At 44.4% G+C, this 13,731-nt stretch overlaps 1 protein-coding gene across 1 annotated transcript in view; it reads right to left on the bottom strand.

Annotated features, from left to right (window-relative positions):
• NADK (NAD kinase) overlaps positions 1 to 13,731 on the bottom strand; it is a gene marked incomplete in the record, with an annotated part of 223,801 nt that overhangs the window by 35,622 nt on the left and 174,448 nt on the right.

The raw sequence follows: 13,731 nt of genomic DNA, 5'->3' as shown, positions 1-13,731 counted from the left end.
ACACAAAGGTGTAGAGGTGCCTGAGGTTTAGTAAAAAAATAACTGTGTTAATTAAGGGTGGGGTCGTGGACTCTCCATGTCCGGAAAGAAAGAAATTTATCAGGTAAGCATACATTTTGTTTTCTTTCCTAAGACATGGAGAGTCCACAACCTTTTAAGAGAACAACTTAATATTTTTGGAATGCATTGGCTCAAACTGAGCCGGTTGTAAAACTTTAAGAACAATTTTAAGGCTCCAAGGAGGAGCAACAGGTTTAAACACAGGCCTGATTCTGACCAGGGCCTGACAAAAAGATTAAACATCTGGCACATCTGCCAGATGCTTATGTAAAAGAATAGAGATTGTGTAGAAATTTTAGAGAACTGACTGACAACCCTTTCTCCAGACCTTCCTGGAGAAAAGACAAAATTCTAGGAATCCTGACCCTACTCCAAGAGTAGCCCTTTGATTTACACCAATAAAGGTATTTACACCACACCTTATGGTAAATTTTACAAGTAAATTCAGAAAACCCATGCTTAACCAGAACTAAGCGTTCAATCTCCAAGCAGTCAGCTTCAGAGAAATGAGATTTGGAGGAAGGAATGGACCCTGAGCTAGAAGGTCCTTCCTCAGAGGCAACCTCCAAAGTGGCAGAGATGACATCCTCACTAGGTCTGCATACCAGATCCTGCAAGGTCATGCAGGAGCTATTAGAATTACCGACGCTCTCTCCTGTTTGATAGGAGCAATGACTCGTGGAAGGAGCACAAACGGAGGAAACAGGTATGCTAGACCGAAAACACAAGGAACCGCAAGAGCATCTATCAGAGCGGCATGTAGATCTCTTGACCTTGAACTGTACATTGGAAGCTTGGCTTTCTGACAAGACGCCATCAGATCCAACTCCGGAACCCCCCACTTGAAGGTTATTATTATTATCAGGTATTTGTAGAGCGCCAAAGGTTAACCTGGAGAACACCTCCGGATGGAGAGCCCACTCCCCGGGATGAAATGTCTGTCTGCTCAGGAAATCTGCCTCGCAGTTGTCCACTTCTGGAATGTGGATGGCAGATAGACAACAATTGTGAGCTTCCGCCCACTGAATAATCCGTGCCACCTCCATCATGGCTAAGGAACTCTTGAGTTCCTCCCTGGTGGTTGATGTAAGCCACTGAGGTCATGTTGTCCGATTGGAACCTGATAAACCAGGCTAAGGACAATTGAGGCCAAGCTATCAGAGCATTGCTCTCAACTCCAGGATGTTTATGGGGAAAGCAGACTCCTCCCGAGTCCATAGGCCCTGCGCCTTTAATGAATCCCAGACTGCTCCCCAGCCTAGCAGACTGGCATCTGTGGTCACAATCACCCAGGATGGTCCCCGGAAACATGTGTTCTGAGACAGATTGTCCTGAGAAAGCCAACACAAGAGAGAGTATCTTGTCAACTTTTCCAGATCTATTCTCTGAGACAGATCTGAATGGTCTCTGTTACAATGTCTGAGCATCAATAACTGCAGAGCTCTCAAATGGAATTGAGCAAAAGGAATTGATGTCCAAGGAAGGGACCCTCAGACCAATTACCTTCATACATTGAGCTACTGATGGTCGAAGAGTAGACTGAAAAGAGAGGCAAGAGGAAAGAATTTTGGATTTTCTGACCTCTGTCAGAAAAATCTTAATAGATAGGGAATCTATGATGGTCCCTAAGAAACCACCCTTGTAGCTGGAACAAGGGAACTCTTCTCCAGATTCACTTTCCATCCATGGGAACGTAGAAAAGACAACAAGATCTCTGTATAAGAGTTTGCTTGTTGAAAAGATGGCGCCTGAACCAATATGTCGTCTAGGTAGGGCGCCACTGCAATTCCCAGAGACCTGATAACTGCCAAAAGAGCCCCCATAACCTTTGAAAAAATTCTGGGAGCTGTGACAAGGCCAGACGGAAGAGCAACAAACTGAAAATGCTTGTCTAGGAAAGTGAATCTCAGGAATTTGTGATGATCCCTGTGGATGGGAGCATGAAGATAAGCGTCCTTCAGGTCTATGGTCGTCATGAACTGACCCTCTTGGACCAAAGAAAGAATGGAACGAATGGGTTCCATTTTGAAGGATGATACCCTGAGAAATCTGTTGAGACACTTCAGGTCTAAAATGGGCCAAATAGTTCCCTCTTTTTTGTGAACCAAAAACAAATTTGAATAAAATCCTAGACCCTGTTCCCTTAGTGGAACTGGAACAATCACTCCCAGGGAGAAAAGGTCCTGAACGCAGTTCAAGAATGCCTCTCTTTTTACCTGGTCTGCAGATAATCTTGAGAGGTGGAATCTGCCCATAAGAGGGCAAGATTTTAATTCTATTTTGTAACCCTGAGATGCTATGTCCACAGTCCAAGGATCTGGGACTTCTCATATCCACACTTGAAAAAACAGGGAAAGTCTGCCCCCCACTTGATCCGATCCCAGACTGGGGGCAGACCCTTTATGCTGACTTAGACTCAGCTGAGGTTTTTTTTTTTTATCGCTTCCCCTTGTTCCAAGACTGCTTGGAAGAGGAAGTCTTTTGACCTTTGAAGTTACGAAAAAAACGAAAATTACTTTGACGTCCTTTAGGTCTATTCAATTGGATATTGAAATGCTAAGGGACATTTTCAACAACATCAAGGATACAAAGGGTTAAATGCAGACTGACCTACAGTTAACAGCTTTTCCAGTTCAGAGGTGACAAGACAAGTTTGGTGAAAACCAGTTGGAAATCTGATCAACCACTGTATGTAAACAACAGATTAAAAGGATACGACAGGATTCACTAAGCAATTTTACAACATTTAGCATTTCAGCGCAGATGGTCTTTCAGCACAGATGGTGTACAAGGCCCTGATTTTATCTCTGTTCCAACCACCAATAGCCTAAGGAAGTGACATTCTATCTCCATTGATCTAAAGATGTCATCTTGTCTCTGACTGAGGAATTTACAGCTGAGTGTGGGCTGGGCTGTGTGAGAGAATGAATGACTATATAAAAGTTAGTTGCCATTGTATGTAGGCTAAGATCTCTCCTCACTCACCTCTTCCCTTCCATCTCTCTCCCCCTTTCCACCTTTCCTTTCCTTGCATTAGTTAGTAACTTGTTTCTATGTAAATACTTATTTTCTGTCTAATAAAAGAAATAATTTCATCAAGCAGCATCCTGATTTCCTAAGATAAAGGTAATATTAGTGAGGAAACAGTAACTAAAAAGTTAGCAGAATCTACAATAGGTAAAACAATTTAGGCCTCAAGACACAATAAACATTTGTCCATAGGAACAGACTCCTGCTCCATGTTCTAGCTGAAAAGGTTCCCACAGAAATGTAAAATTGGTACTGACAATTTAAATTTACTCAGAGCGAATTAGCGCTCAAAAATGTACCCCAAATAAAGGACCTCTACACCTCAGCAGACTGAGGTGCCCAAACTGCTCCTCCGGAGTACAGAACAGCTTATCAGAATATAAACCTAACTAGATTCGACTAGCACAGCCGACGCTGCTCCGTTCTAAGAGTGGAAGAGAGAGAGTCATGTGACCGGCTGAAATAGAAACTGCGCAACAAAGTGAAAGCGGCCGTGAACTAACACATACAGTCCTGAATCTGCCGTTCTTACTGTCACTTTTGCTGACAAAGTGAAACACAAGATACCGTCACATTTGCTCCCCATAACACCCATATTTCTTAGTAGTAGAGAATTGAATAAATAAATGAGCCACAGATTAATGAGTTAACTCCTTCATGTCCATAAAGGAGATTAAACCTAAGGTATCTCACATACATTTCATGTGCCTGCACGCTGCCTAAATAAAACCCTTTACTAAGGATTTAACATGTCTCAAACAAGTAATGCAGAGAAATCCTTTAAAATGCAAGTCTCCAAGACCTAGAAGACAAAAGCACTTACCTGCAAATCCAGCTGTCTGGCAGGTAGACAGCTCACAAGGCGTGAAAGGACACATACTCCTTACAGAGACCGATAGGAAAAGAAAGAACAGAGTAACCAATTTTGGCTTTCTATACCAAGGGCAGCAAACGTGTTAGAAAACCAAGTAAGGACTACCTCACAATTTTCTAACTGCTTAAAAGCCACCACTACTCTACTGAAGAGATTGACGTGGACGCAGCTAAACCCAAATCCTTGCTTGCAGGGAAAAGTACCCAAAAAAACAGAATTTATGCTTACCTGATAAATTACTTTCTCTTGCGGTGTATCTAGTCCACGGATTCATCCTTTACTTGTGGGATATTCTCATTCCCTACAGGAAGTGGCAAAGAGAGCACACAGCAGAGCTGTCCATATAGCTCCCCCTCTAGCTCCACCCCCCAGTCATTCGCCCAAAGGTTATGAAGAAAAAGGAGAAACCATAGGGTGCAGTGGTGACTGTAGTTTAAACAAAAAATTTTTTTACCTGACTTAATTGCCAGGGCGGGCCGTGGACTGGATACACCGCAAGAGAAAGTAATTTATCAGGTAAGCACAAATTCTGTTTTCTCTTGCAAGGTGTATCCAGTCCACGGATTCATCCTTTACTTGTTGGATACCAATACCAAAGCTTTAGGACACGGATGAAGGGAGTGAACAACACAGGTACCTTAAACGGAAGGCACCACTGCTTGCAAAACCTTTCTCCCAAAAATAGCCTCCGAAGAAGCAAAAGTATCAAATTTGTAAAATTTGGCAAAAGTATGCAGTGAAGACCAAATTGCTGCCTTACAAATCTGTTCAACAGAAGCCTCATTCTTGAAAGCCCAAGTGGAAGCCACTGCTCTGGTAGAATGAGCAGTAATTCTTTCAGGAGGCTGCTGGCCAGCAGTCTCATAGGCCAAACGGATGATGCTTTTCAGCCAAAAGGAAAGAGGTAGCAGTCGCTTTCTGACCTCTCCTCTTACCAGAATAGATAACAAACAAGGAAGATGTTTGTCTGAAATCCTTAGTTGCTTGCAAATAGAACTTTAGAGCACGAACTACATCAAGATTGTGCAACAGACGTTCCTTCTTCGAAGAAGGATTGGGACACAGAGAAGGAACAACAATTTCCTAGTTAATATTCTTGTTAGAAACCACTTTAGGAAGAAAACCAGGTTTAGTATGCAAAACTACCTTATCTGCATGGAACACCAGGTAAGGTGAATCACACTGTAAAGCAGATAATTCTGAGACTCTTCGGGCCAAAGAGATAGCTACCAAAAACGAAACTTTCCAAGATAACAACTTAATATCTATGGAATGTAAAGGTTCAAACGGAACCCCTTGAAGAACTGAAAGAACTAGATTTAGACTCCATGGCGGAGCCACAGGTTTATAGACAGGCTTGATTCTGACTAAAGCCTGTGCAAACGCTTGAACGTCTGGTACCTCTGCCAGACGCTTGTGTAAAAGGATAGACAGAGCAGATATCTGTCCCTTTAAAGAACTAGCCGACAAACCTTTCTCCAATCCTTCTTGGAGAAAAGACAATATCCTGGGAATCCTAATCTTACTCCATGAGTAACCCTTGGATTCACACCAACAAAGATATTTCCGCCATATCTTATGGTAGATTTTCCTGGTGACAGGATTTCTAGCCTGAATCAGAGTATCTATAACCGACTCAGAGAAACCACGCTTTGATAGAATTAAGCGTTCAATCTCCAAGCAGTCAGACGTAGAGAAACTAGATTTGGATGCTTGAACGGACCCTGTATTAGAAGGTCCTGCCTCAATGGCAGTGTCCATGGTGGGACAGATGACATGTCCACTAGGTCTGCATACCAAGTCCTGCGTGGCCACGCAGGCGCAATCAAAATCACTGAAGCCTTCTCCTGCTTGATTCTGGCAATCAGACGAGGGAGAAGAGGAAACGGTGGGAAAACATAAGCCAGATTGAAGGACCAAGGCGCTGCTAGAGCATCTATCAATGCCGCCTTGGGGTCCCGGGGCCTGGATCCGTAGAGAGGAAGCTTGGTGTTCTGACGGGACGCCATCAGATCCAACTCTGGAGTGCCCCATAGCTGAGTCAGCTGGGCAAACACCTCCGGGTGGAGTTCCCACTCCCCCGGGTGAAAAGTCTGACGACTTAGAAAATCCGCCTCCCAGTTGTCTACTCCTGGGATGTGAATTGCTGAGAGATGGCAGGAGTGGTCCTCCGCCCACCTGATTATTTTGGTTACTTCCTTCATCGTTAGGGAACTCTTTGTTCCCCCCTGATGATTGATATAAGCTACAGTCGTGATGTTGTCCGACTGAAATCTGATGAATTTGGCCGCAGCTAGTTGAGGCTATGCCTGAAGCGCGTTGAATATCGCCCTCAGTTCCAGAATGTTTATCGGGAGAAGAGATTCTTCCCGAGACCATAAGCCTTGAGATTTCAGGGAGTCCCAGACTGCACCCCAGCCTAACAGAATGGCGTCGGTCGTTACAATGGTCCACTCTGGTCTGCGGAAACATATTCCCTGAGACAGGTGATCCTGAGACAACCACCAGAGAAGAGAAACTCTGGTTTCCTGGTCCAACTGTATTTGAGGAGACAAATCTGCATAATCCCCATTCCACCGATTGAGCATGCATAGTTGCAGTGGTCTGAGATGTATCCGAGCGAAAGGGACTATGTCCATTGCCGCTACCATTAATCCGATTGCCTCCATGCACTGAGCTACAGATGGCCGAGGAATGGAATGAAGAACTCGGCAAGTAGTTAAAAGTTTCAACTTTCTGACCTCCGTCAGAAATATTTTCATTTCTACTGAATCTATTAGTGTTCCTAGGAAGGGAACCCTTGTGAGTGGGGACAGAGAACTCTTTTTGATGTTCACCTTCCACCCGTGAGACCTCAGAAAGGCCAATACAATCTCTGTGTGAGCCTTGGCACTGTGAAAAGACGGCGCCTGAATTAAGATGTCGTCCAAATAAGGCGCCACTGCTATGCCCCGCGGTCTTAGAACCGCCAGAAGGGACCCTAGCACCTTTGTGAAAATTCTGGGAGCAGTGGCTAAACCGAATGGAAGAGCCACGAACTGGTAATGCTTGTCTAGGAAAGCGAACCTGAGGAACTGATGATGATCTTTGTGGATAGGGATATGCAGGTACGCATCCTTTAGATCCACGGTAGTCATATATTGACCTTCCTGGACCATAGGTAAGATTGTCTGAATGGTCTCCATCTTGAATGATGGGACTCTGAGGAATCTGTTTAGAATTTTTAGATCCAGGATTGGTCTGAAAGTTCCTTCTTTTTTGGGAACCACAAACAGGTTTGAGTAAAAACCCAGACCTTGTTCTGCAATTGGAACTGGGTATATCACTGCCATCGTATGTAGATCTTCTACACAGCGTAAGAACGCCTCTTTCTTTGTCTGGTCTGTAGACAGACGAGAAATGTGGAACCTTCCCCTTGGAGGGGAGTCATTGAATTCTAGAAGATATCCCTGGGTAACAATCTCTAATGTCCAGGGATCGTGAACATCTCTTGGCTGAGCGAAGAGAGAGAGTCTGCCCCATACTAGATCCGGTCCCGGATCGGGGGCTACCCCTTCATGCTGTCTTGGTAGCAGCTGCAGGCTTTTGGCCTGTTTACCCTTGTTCCAGCCCTGGTAAGGCTTCCAGGTTGCCTTGGGCTGTGAAGCGTTACCCTCTTGCTTTGCAGCTGTAGAGGCTGAAGCGGGACCGCTCCTGAAGTTACGAAAGGAACGAAAATTAGCTTTGTTTTAAGCCTTAAAGGGCTTGTCCTGAGGGAGAGCATGGCCCTTTCCCCCGGTGATTTCTGAAATAATCTCTTTCAATTCTGGCCCGAAAAGGGTCTTTCCTTTGAAAGGGATATTTAATCATTTGGATTTTGACGACACATCGGCCGACCATGACTTGAGCCAAAGCGCTCTGCGCGCCATAATGGCAAAACCTGAATTTTTTGCCGCTAACTTAGCTAATTGCAAAGCGGCATCTGTGATAAAAGAATAAGCCAGCTTTAGAGCCTTAATTCTATCAATAATTTCGTCATATGAGGTCTCCGTCTGGAGCGACTCCTCCAGCGCCTCAAACCAGAAAGCCGCTGCAGTAGTTACAGGAATAATGCAGGCAATAGGTTGGAGAAGGAAACCTTGTTGAACAAATATTTTCTTAAGTAAACCTTCTAACTTTTTATCCATAGGATCTTTAAAAGCACAACTGTCTTCAATTGGTATGGTTGTGCGCTTAGCAAGTGAAGAAACAGCCCCCTCTACCTTAGGGACCGTCTGCCACGAGTCCCACTTGGGGTCAGTTATGGGGAACATTTTCTTAAAAATAGGGGGGGGGGAACAAAAGGGACACCTGGTCTATCCCACTCCCTAGTAACAATGTCCGCAACCCTTTTAGGGATCAGAAACGCATCAGTGTATACAGGGACCTCTAGGTACTTGTCCATTTTACACAATTTCTCTGGGACCAGCATAGGGTCACAATCATCCAGAGTGGCTAATAACTCCCTGAGCAATACGCGGAGGTGTTCCAATTTAAATTTAAACGCTAATGAATCTGACTCTGCCTGATGAGAAACCTTTCCTGAGTCGGAAATTTCTCCCTCAGACATCAAATCCCTCACCCCCACTTCAGAGTGTTGTGAGGGTACATCAGATAAGGCTACCAAAGCTTCAGACTGCTCATAATCTGTTCTTAAAACAGAGCAAGAAAAACTAGCAGTTTGGATAGAAAGGCCGCAAGGGAATTATCCATGACTGTCGCTAGTTGTTGCAATGTAATAGGGGCAGACGCACTAGAGGTACTAGGCATCGCTTGAGCGGGCGTAACTGGTTGTGACACATGGGGAGAGGTAGACCACCATGGCTTCTAAACACATTGAACAAGGATTTTCCTTAGTGTCAGACATGTTTAACAGACTAGTAGCATACACAAGCAGGCTTGGAAAACACTTTAATCAAATAAAAAACACAATTTGAAAAAACGTTACTGTGCCTTTAAGGAATAAAAAGAGCACACAATTTTACAAAACAGTGAAAAATGCACCAATCCTTTTGAAATTTTCACAGTATGTACCTAAGGCTTTATTATGATTGCACCACAAGTTTCAGAACGATTAACCCCTTAATGCCCAAACCGGAGCAGCCTAAAGCCAACAACCGGTTAATTAACTACAGTATCTTGCCACAGCTTACTGCTGTGGCCCTACCTGCCCTTAGGGATCAGTTTTGGGGGAATAATGCTTCTTTTAGGCCCTCAATCAGCAGCTGGACCCTCCATGTGAAGCAGCATGAAACTGTCTTTCAATTCTAACTGCGCATCTGAGGCGCAAAATTAGGCCCCTCCCACTCCACTCCGGAGTTGTGAGGCCTACAAAAATCACTTCTAAGTGACTAAATTTATGCCATGTGGAAAATAACCCCAGAAAAACACTCCAAGTGCTTAAAAAGTGTCTCCAACGAGTATTTCTTAAAATAATCGATTGCCCTGCATTAGTGTCAACCAGCCTATTTAGCCCTGTTATGTAAGCATTCAATTCTATACTAAGTCTCAGAACATAGCTTACCCTCCCCACATGGGGATCTTGTCAGTCTTCTAGCATTATCTCAGTCTTGTCTAGAAATAAATGACTGAACATACCTCATTGCAGTCAAGCCTGCAAACTGTTCCCCCCAACTGAAGTTTTCTGGTACTCCTCAGTCCTGTGTGGAAACAGCAGTGGATTTTAGTTACAACATGCTAAAATCATTTTCCTCTCAGCAGAATTCTTCATCACTTTTCTGCTAGAGAGTAAATAGTACAAACCGGTACCATTTAAAAATAACAAACTCTTGATTGAAGATATAAAACTACAATTCTAACACCACATTCACTTTACCCTCCCGTAGAGAGACCCTAGTGCTTAGAGCCGGCAAAGAGAATGACTGGGGGGTGGAGCTAGAGGGGGAGCTATATGGACAGCTCTGCTGTGTGCTCTCTTTGCCACTTCCTGTAGGGAATGAGAATATCCCACAAGTAAAGGATGAATCCGTGGACTGGATACACCTTGCAAGAGAAAAGGAATTCATATCTTCAGACACCAAACTTCACCTCTTCCATTGACAGAGGCAAAGAGAATGACTGGGGATTATGAATAAGGGGAGTGACACTTAACAGCTTTGCTGTGGTGCTCTTTGCCTCCTCCTGCTGGCCAGAAGTTAATATCCCACTAGTAATTGGAATGACATTGTGGACTCTCCATGTCTTAGGAAAATTTGTGTTATCATTACACATGTGAAAAAGTCTTTTTTTTTTTTAATTATTACATTTGGCATGTATCTAACTGCTAGCTGGTGGCATAAAATATATCATAATGGGCCTTGATCATACCTTGGGTTTCTACTTTTAAAGTTTATTTGGGCAATTATTCTATAACAAATAGACCATTAACCCTGTGCCTGAACATATTTAAACATCCCCATTCAAAAGTGAGGTGTGCAGCTAAAATTAGCGGCCTTCAAATTACCCTAACCAACAAGCCAATACATGTCTGCTATTTCTGAACAAAGGTGATCCTTATAAAGCTTTTTAAATCATTTTTATTATCACTGCACATGGTGTGTAAATATATTCACTGAAAACCCCAAAGTTTGGGGGTGGGGGGAAAAAAACAACCTAAAACCCCCCAAAAACATAAATTATGACTTACCAGATAATTTTCTTACCTTCGATACACGGACAGTCTACAGCTGCATTCATTACTTGTGGGTATACAGAACCTGGTCACCAGAAGGAGGCAAAGACACCCCAGCCAAAGGCTTAAGTACCTCCCCCACTTCCTCCATCCCCCAGTCATTCTGCCGAGGGAACAAGGAACAGTAGGAGAAATATCAGGGTGAAAAAGGTGCCAGAAGAAAAACAATTTAAATTAAGGGCCGCCCCCCGGAGAGCATGGGCGGGAGCTGTGGACTTTCCCTGTATCGAAGGAAAGAAAATGATCTGGTAAGTCATAATTTATGTTTTCCTTCTAAATACAGGGAAAGTCTACAGCTGAATTCATTACTTGTGGGAAAATTATACCCAAGCTACAGAGGACACTGAATGCTAACGGGAGGGACAAATAAGAGGCAGCCCAATCTGAGGGCACCACAGCCTGCAAAAAAACAACTCCCGAAGGCTTCCATAGAAGCCAAACTTAAAGAAAAAGAATGTAGGATGTCGGGAGGACCAAGTAGCCATCCAACAATCAGAACCATAGGAACTCATGTCAGAGACCCCCAAAGATGTCACCACACTCACCTGAGTCATTGACCTCTGAGGAGGCTCGTGTCCCGCTGTCCTAAAGCCAGCTAAACACACACCTCCATCAACAAGGAGGAAGTTAATCAATTTCCAAGACTTTGCACTCCCCAGACCTAAAAGAAAAAACATACCGTTCTGATTAAGTCTGACAGAAACTTCAAGGTAAGATTCCCCAAAAAAGAGGAGAACCTCATCCCATTTGGACAATGGATAGCCCTATTAGACGGGAGAACCCAAGAAGGAAAACATATTGTAATAGTTGCAACACCTGAACTATAACACATGGAAACATCACAACAGACGAAATAGGCCCTTCAATAAGATTCAAAAACCACCTCCTGCACAGGTACAAAGGAAAACCACTCCAGAAGGACAAATCCAACCCCAAAGGAGCAGGAAATAGACCTGCCAACCCTGCCGCAGGCAGTGCCCTAACAACATAATTTAACACTTGGAAGCTCAAGATTTCTGAACCAAGTACCAACATATAGGAAAAACTACCTGTGAAAACATACCAGAGAAAGGAACCATAACTGGGTCCATCTGCAACTTTCCGCTTGCCAGGCAGCTAGGCCATCCCAGATTATTTTGGCAGACAGCCCCTCAGACAAAGCCTTCACCAGCTAATTTTAGAGGGTAAGAAGATACTCTAGAAACCAGAAAAAAGTCCAGACAAGCTAGTTCCTCCCAACACCAGAAGAGAGACCTCCAGGCTTAGATAGGAAATGAGGAACCAGAACAAACTGAAGGGAAAAGCGATAAAAACAGCTTGCGAGCACACATTCAAGGTGCAAGTAGCTACAGCAGGTTACTATAGCTGAAAACCTCCAGAAAGGAAAACCTCTCGACTAGGTCCCAGCGAACCCTCACCCGGAAGGCGTAAAGGACCTTAACCCTGTAGGTCCCCACCACAAGGGAACTCTCAGATAGTGAAGCCTCTAACCTTGCAGACGCACTCCCGAGCATAAAAAGTGGCAACAGTCTCATCAGATGCCCACTTCAGAGAGAATTGAGCCATCCTCGAAAAAGAGCGACATGGCCGAAAATAAGAAGGTTACAAAAGACCTCAGAAATTAAGAAACCTGTCAAAACTCCAAGTCTACAGCTTGCTAAACCGGAAAACCAATCTTTAAGGCCACGAAGGCCAGTGGACCTCAGATGAAACCTTGATCTGCTTTCCTCAGATCCACAGTCGATAACCCCTGGGGAGACAGAACAAAACGGACAATTGTAAGAAACATCTGCACCGAAGAGCACACTCAGAGAATGAAGTGCCACCAAGAGCTGTGGTGGGCCTCCAACCACCAAATCGAGACCCTCCTGTCTACACAGGAGGGACTCAGTCACAAATAATTCATTCACTAAGTGGTCCCAACTGGAATGAAGCTAGTAAACCAGACTTCAGTGCAAAACTCGACTGGAAAGAGAAACCCCCAAGATAATTGGAAGGAAAATTCTCGGCCCCACTCTCACCCTGCTGACGGGGAAGAGACCTCAGAGCCGAACACTGGAGAATGAATCCCCAAGCAGTGTCCAAAGGAAAAGACTGCTCAGACAGAAACCAAAACCCCAATGCTATGTCGAAGACGCGTCCTGTGCTTAATCCATCACCCCCCCACCTTGCCAATGAAGGCCTGAAGGTGAATTAGAGGGCAGAACCCGATGAAGTATACTAACTTTGCAAGTTCAAAGGTGCTGGAAAAACCAGAACCAACAAGACTCGGGAGCCACCGCAACACCTAGAAATAGGTTACTGTCACATTAAACCTCAGATCCCAAGAAACTTAGGATCCAATGAGATTCCAGAAGAAAAAAAAAAAAGGTCCCTAGGACCCGGACCTGCTTAAAAAAGGAAGTAATAAATGGGTATCCAGCAACAGCAGCTGGATTCGAACCCTCAACCTTCGAGTTGCAAGACACAGAGATAACCAGGCTACACTGGACTGCTCCAAGCCAGAAGATATCTTCAGCCTAAATCCCGGTAGAAAGGACCACTGACCAAAGAGATCCAATAAGCTCTGCCTAAAACATCGGACCCAGAAAGGACGGGCAAAACCCCTCCCTTGTTGGACCACATCAACAGTGAGTGAAAGACACTCTGAAGGGTACCGGGACAAGACACCAAAGGTCACCTAGTCCAGAAGGCTGGAAGGAAAGGCTTAACTCCGTCCTCCAGGACCCCTATGATCCAGCATCCCGCGCCCTTCCAAAAGAACCTAAGACAGGTCCTGCCTGTCCTCTGGTATAGACGGACCTGCTCTGTCTGGACCATAAGAGCTCCTTCTCTGTAGTAGAAGGAAAGAACAGACTTGACTATTACACAAAACGGGTCCTGCCTATCATCAAGGGTACAGCACGTCTGACATAAAAAACATAAAGAAAAGGTACATTCTTAATTCCCAGCAGCGCTAGGAAACTGAGAAGAACAACACGGAAATAAGCTCCGAGGCTTAACTTTAATTCTAGAAATCGAGGGAACATCACCCAGACCAAAACTAGAAACTTCCATT

The sequence above is a fragment of the Bombina bombina genome, chromosome 8 (assembly GCF_027579735.1).
Source record: "Bombina bombina isolate aBomBom1 chromosome 8, aBomBom1.pri, whole genome shotgun sequence".
In the NCBI taxonomy this organism is placed as follows: domain Eukaryota; kingdom Metazoa; phylum Chordata; class Amphibia; order Anura; family Bombinatoridae; genus Bombina; species Bombina bombina.
This window is presented reverse-complemented; position numbering and strand designations above follow the sequence as displayed.